Source organism: Elephantulus edwardii, unplaced genomic scaffold (genome assembly GCF_000299155.1).
Source record: "Elephantulus edwardii isolate Elephantulus edwardi_28Jun2011 unplaced genomic scaffold, EleEdw1.0 scaffold00184, whole genome shotgun sequence".
In the NCBI taxonomy this organism is placed as follows: Eukaryota; Metazoa; Chordata; class Mammalia; order Macroscelidea; family Macroscelididae; genus Elephantulus; species Elephantulus edwardii.
Window position 1 is genome coordinate 5,942,839 of NW_006399934.1, and position 6,801 is coordinate 5,949,639.

Consider the following 6,801-nt stretch of genomic DNA (forward strand, 5'->3'; position numbering starts at 1 on the left):
GTCAACCATTTTGAATAATATTGCATGAGTTCCTTGTTTTTCAATGCAACATAGTATTCCATTGTGCAAATATACCACAGCTTCTCTATCCATTCATCTGTTGATGGGCACTTAGGTTGTTTCCAACTTCTTGCTATTGTGAACAAAGCTGCAATAAACATGGCTGTGCAAGAGTTCCTTGTTTTTCAATGCAGCATAGTATTCCATTGTGTGAAAAAACCACAGCTTCTTTATCCATTCGTTTGTTGTTGGGCACTTAGGTTGTTTCCAACTCTTTGCTATGGTGAACAAAGCCGCGATAAATCTGGGTGAGCATATATCTGCTTGGGTGGTAGTTGTAGTTCCTTTGGGGTATATTCCCAGTAGTAGAATTTCTGGGTCAAATTGTATCTCTATTTGCAACTTCCATCACCTTTCTTAGGAATGAGAGTAAGTTTGAATTTCTTCCAGTCATTCAGCCAATCCTCCAAAATACTCTAAAATTACATAGTGATGATAGGTACACAACTCTGTGAATATACTGAAAAATCCAAATTGTACATTTTAAATGAGTGACTTTTATGGAAGATGGATTATATTTCAATAAAACAATCTTTTTTTAAAAGTGTTTTTCTCCTTAGATTTAATTAAAAAATCCCCCTCTTTGATTTATTTTGGTGTTTTGTTTTAAATGAAGTGAAATAAAAATTGATCATTTTAGGTTTTGCGTTTTTTTAAGTTTTACCTCTGGCATTCATAAAGTATGTACCTGATTCTAGACTCTGTGATCTATCCCATTAACCTATCTCTCACTATTCTTTATTACTTATCATATCAGTATGAGAATTCTTGAAATAGGTTTGTTGTTGTTGTTATGTGCTGTCGAGTCGCTTGCGACTCATAGCGACGCTATGTACAACAGCCCTAAACTCTGCTCTGTCCTGTGCCAATCGCACTGTCTCTGACACTCCCATCTCAATTATCCCAGTCACTGAATCAATCCACCTCATAGAGGGTCTTCCCCTCTTGAGCTGTCCCTCCACCCTCCCAAGCATGATGTCCTTCTCCAAGGACCAGTCTCTCCTCACAACATGTCCAAAGTATGTTAGATGGAGCCTCAGAATCCTTGCCTCCAAGGAGCCACCCAGTTTAACCCTTTCCAGGACGAATCTGTTTGTTTTCCTAGCAGTCGATGGTATTCTTAATACTCTTCTCTAGCACCACAACTCAAAGGCATCAATTCTCCTTCTATCCTCCTTGGTCATTGTCCAACTCTCTGATGCCCTCTTTTTCATCTTCTTCAAGATTATTCATCACCATTTTCAATGGTAGGGCAAATTGATATCATCAACAGATGAGAAGCAACGACAAGTAGATTTCATGCCATTGGAGGTCTGTCTACTGAAGGTGTATATTGTGAAAAATCAATTCACCCAATTGGAAGGACATCCTCCATACTAAGTAACATTTAAAAATGTCAAGCTCATAAAAGTCAAGTAAAGACAAAAAGAAAAAATTTCAAGAAGGTAAAAGGCACATGACAACTAAATGTAATGATTAACTCTGTACTGAAACCTTTTCTGAAATGACATGTTGTGATAACTGGAAAAACTTAAGTGAGGTCCCTAGATTATTAAAAATAATCAAGCACTTGATGAGCTTTCTTTTTTTCTTTTTTTTCTATTTTTTATTTTATACTGGCTTAATTACAAAGTTTGTACACATTGCTTTTCACACCAGATCTTTCCAATTCTTTTACCCACACCTCCCTCCACCCATCAAATTGTGCCTTTCTATGATTATCACACACATCCCCATCCTCAGCCCTTGCTTCCACCCTCCCCCCACTTGGATTCTTATACTTATTCTACAATAGTGGTCTTATACAATATTTGTCCTTATGAGACTGAGTCAGTTAGCTTAGCATAATGCTCTCCAGTCTCTCCTAAGTATGTAGTAGTCGACAAATCACTGCATCATTGCTCCTACATGCTGCACAGTATTCCATCATTTGAATCTACCATAATTTCTCAATCCATTCCACTGTAGTTGGACATCTGGGTTTTTTCCATGTTCTTGCAATGGTTAATAACACTACTATAAACATTGGTGTATGAGTCTCTGTTGGTGCTTCAATTTTCATTTTCTCAGGATATATTCCAAGCCTTTTGAGGAAATGCCAATCTGCCCTCCAGAATGGTTGTACCATTTACAATCCTACCAACAATGTATAAGAGTTCCTATCTCCCCACATCCTCTCCAACATTTCTTACTTTGCTGTCCTTTTAGATTTAGCCACTGTTATTAGAGTGAGATGATATCTCATTGTGGTTGTGTATTTTACCAGCTTTATTTCTAGTAGTTCTTTGTCATTGTAGAAAGTTGCACTTCTAACCCAAGGATTGCACTTCTTTGATAATTCAAATTTGCTAACTGTTCCTCAGGAGAAAGATAGTCTCTTGTTTTGTAATTTGTAGTTTTGGAAACCCAGTGGAGAGGAAACTATGAGTTAAAACCAACTTAAAGGCAATGAGTGAGTAGGTGATATAGGCACACATATATACACATGTATACATACTTCTATATCTGTATATGAACAAACATACACATGTAAACGTATTTGTAGTTATTGTGGTTGTAGTTGTTTATGTCATAGCATTTACCAAAACCATTCCTTTGTGTGTATGTTCTTCTTAGTGATACTATTTACCTTAGCAAATCTGTACACACTTCACCTCCACATATCATTACCAAAAATAACAATATCTACTATTCAGAGAGTGATCTCACCACCACCACAACAACAATTTTCATAACCCCTGGAAGCAACCTGAATCTCTGGAAACCGCCTGAATGTTGGTTTCAGTATGTATACCTATTTCTATCTTCTTACCATAGTAAAATCTTATGATGCTTGTCCTTTTGAGATTTACTTAGTTCTCTCAGTATAGTGCCCTCCAAAATCATCCAGGTTATATATATCCTTTATGGCTGCATAGTATAGTGTGTGTGTGTGTGTGTGTGTGTGTGTGTGTGTGTGTGTGTTATATTTTATTTATCCCCTCATCCCTTGGATTAACTTTAAATAGTCTCCAGTTTTTAACAATTGAATAAACATACATGTGCATAAATCTATTGTGTCATTATTATTATCTCTGGTGTATTTACGTGGCGAGTTTCGTTTGGGGTTTTGGTGGTATTGTTGGTGTTTTGGTGTTATTGGTTTTTTTAATTTACTTTTCTCCCCTTGTTGTGTACCATTGAATCAGATCAGACTGGCACAGGAGGAGATTACCCCTCCTTCTCCAGTAAAGCATCTGGTGGATTTGAACCATGCACTTAGGTATTGCAGTGCAGCTTCTTGCCACTAGGCCACCAGAGCTCCCGACGATGCTGTGTTTTTTAAGGGCACACTATACTATTCTCCACAATAACAGTATCATTTTACAATACCATTAGTAGTGAATAAGTGTTCCTATCTTTCCATCTTTATTGTTTTGAGATGTGGAGCTCTTTGTTTTAGTGGGTCTATTTTAGAAGCTGTGAGATATCTCACTGTAGTCTTGATGCATAGCTTTCTAGTGGCTTATGATCATGAGCATTTTTTATGTGTTTATTGGCTACTTAAATGTCCTCTTTGGTAAAATGGTTGTGTCTTTTGCTCATTGTTTTAATTGTATTCTTTGTTTTGATGTTGTTGAACTGTTGATATTTTCTATGTATTTTTAAGATTAAGTTTTCATCAGATAAATCATTCTGGAATATTTTTTTTCAATCCAAAGGCTTTCTTATTCCTTTTCTAATCAAGTCTTTTGATGGATATCAGAAGTTCTAGTTATCTAATTAGGCTTTTGTTGTTCATCCATTAATACTTGTCTTTAATAAGTTTAATAAGTTTTTCAATATCCCACAGGCAGCTCTGATGATATATATGGTACATGACAATTGTGCTGCCATCCCAAAGGTAACACCTCTCTGGTCATTCAAATTCCCCAAGGGATACGCAGAGGCAAGATGGGCAATCTCCTCACATGCCATTTACAGCCTTGGAAAACCTACTTACAAGGTCAGACCCTAGTAGGTTCTAACTCAGCAACATTGAGTTAAGAAAGTTTGTTCTTATGTTTTCTTCCAAGAACTTAATTGTTTTTTGCTTTTATGTTTAGATCTTTGATCCATTTTAACTCATTTTTGTCAAATTCTTTTAAAATACTTTTATTCCTTTTTTTTAATTTTATTATTTTGTGTGTGTGTACCGTCAAATCACATCTGACTGGTACAGGAGGAGATTGTTCCTCCTTCTCCAGCATAGCATCTGGTGGATTTGAACCGTGCACCTCTGGGATTGCAGTACACCTTCCTGCCACTAGGCCACCAGAGCTCACCAAAATACTTTTATTCTTGACAAATTCTCTTCCTTGTCTCATGTAATTTGCAAATATAGTTTTCCTTTGTTTTTCAATATTTAACCCAGTGCATTTTCTTTTAGTGAGTTTACTAGATCTTAAAAATATATGTTCAACATTATTAGTGTATAAGCCCTTGAATTTTGCTTTTGAGGGGATTTTCCTGCTTTTTAAATGCATTGATGGCAGCATTTGTTCCTTTTATATAAAAAGGCATCACTATACTTACATAATTATTATTATTAATACTGAATCATAATTACACATTCGATCATTTTCAGACCACAAAAGTTGGTAAAAGACCTCAGTTTCCTACTGTGTGGCTATAGATTTAGGTGTATATATTTGAACAATGCTTGTATTAACAAGTCTTCCTTTTATGTGTATGGGTTATATGCTGTCACTCACAGAATTTTACTCCAAGATGAGTCTTGAGACGGTTGGTTTTTTTACTATGAATGAAAAGCCATTTTTCCTCACTGTTTTGTTCCCAGCCTAGCAGATCATATGATTGCCTGATTTAAAGTGGTTGGTGCTAGTTCATCTAGAATGTCAGTCTTTATGAGTTCCATTTCATTTTTTACAATGACCAATTTTCCTAAAATCATACATTACACATTCCATATTCTAATTATTAGTGGATGTTTGCAGCTGGTACTCCTCACTTTTTAGTGCCTTTCCATCTGAGGGCTCTACTTCTAGTACTGTATATACTGTGTTCCTCTATTGTTCACAGGGCTTTCAGAGGTCTGTTACTTCAGAAATGGCTGACCATTCCTTCTTCTTAGTCTATCTTAATCTGGGAGATCTATTTTAGTTCAGCACCTAACAAGTGTGGTATTCATTAAGAGCAAACAACAATCAAGCAATTATATATACATATATATATATGTTATTAAGAGTAGCAACATACAAATTACTCCTCCAAGACAAGAAATTGACAGATAGCTGTTACACCCTAAGAGCAAACCCAAGGACAAGCAAATAAATTTTATGTAGCTGGCTGCTGGAAGGGGCTCCCTCTGCTGCTATGGCCCAAAGTCCAAAAGGCTACAGTGGAGTACTATACAGCACATAGGAGCAATGATTTTGTTAGTAATTATCTAACCTTGGGAGAAACTGGAGAGCATTATGCTGAGTGAACTAACTCAGTTTCACAAGGACAAATATTGTATAAAACCATTATTGTAGAATGAGTATGACTATCCAGGGGGAGGCGGAGGTTGGAAGCAGAGGGATGAGGATGTGCAGGGTGGGGATTAATCATGGGATTGTACAATTTGATGGTGGGGTGAGGAAAACTGGCAGAATCTGATCTGGAAAACAATGTATTCTAATTTTGTAAACAAACTGCTATAAAATAAAAATGAAATTTTTTTTAAAAGTCTAAAAGGTTCAGAGACCAGGTTTTGGCAGGCAGGTGGTAGATAGACTCCCTTGAAATGTGATCACAATAAACTAAGGATAATATCAAGAAATCCTAGAACACTTGAGTTTGTTCATGCAAAGCCCATACCTACACCAAGAAGATGTTGTTCAAACAGTGCAAAGGAGCACACACAGTTCAAAATAAAGGTGTGCATCAGGGATATAATCTTTCTCCATACCTATTCAATCTGCACAGTGAATAAATTATTCAAGAACCTGGACTTCATGAAGAAGAATATGACATCAGAATCAGAGGAAGAATCATCAACAACCTGTATAGTGCAGATGACACAACTTTGCTTGCTCAAAGTGCAATAACTTGAAGCTCTTACTGTAGAAGATCAAGGATCACAGCCTTCCATATGTATCGCATCTCAACATGAAGAAAACAAATATCCTCTCCACTGAGCCACCACACAACATCATGATGGATAGAGAGAATATCCTGATGCCACATTCGTCATATAGTGCAGCTTATCAAATTATTGGCACAGTATACAATTTGAATAAGTATGGAGAAAAGATACTCTGATGTACACTTTTGCTTATTTTAAACCTTACTTTAAAATTCCCTTGTTTTAAATTTGAAATCATATAGCTTTATGTTACATTAGTTGCTTTGCAGTTTATCTTTACAAGTCCCCCTTTAAGAAGAGTAATTCTACATTCAGGCTCATGGTGGTTGATATTTTCTTAACATTAAAAAAGTCTAATTTTCCTTTGTAGACAAAAGCCCTCACCAAATCCTTTACCTCTCTGACATGAACGAAATGGTCATCATGATAGTATTGAAAATGCTTGAGTGTTGAAGTAACACTACTAAGGGCAATGCCTCAGTGTTGAAGCACAGCTCTGAATGTTATCTGCAAAGGGAAGGATTCTTGGAGCAAGACAGGGTGACTTACATTAGCTCTTAGGAATAAATGTTTCTTTAATGGTTTCTTTCACTTCTTAATGAATCTAGAGACTATTTCACTATATGAATTAA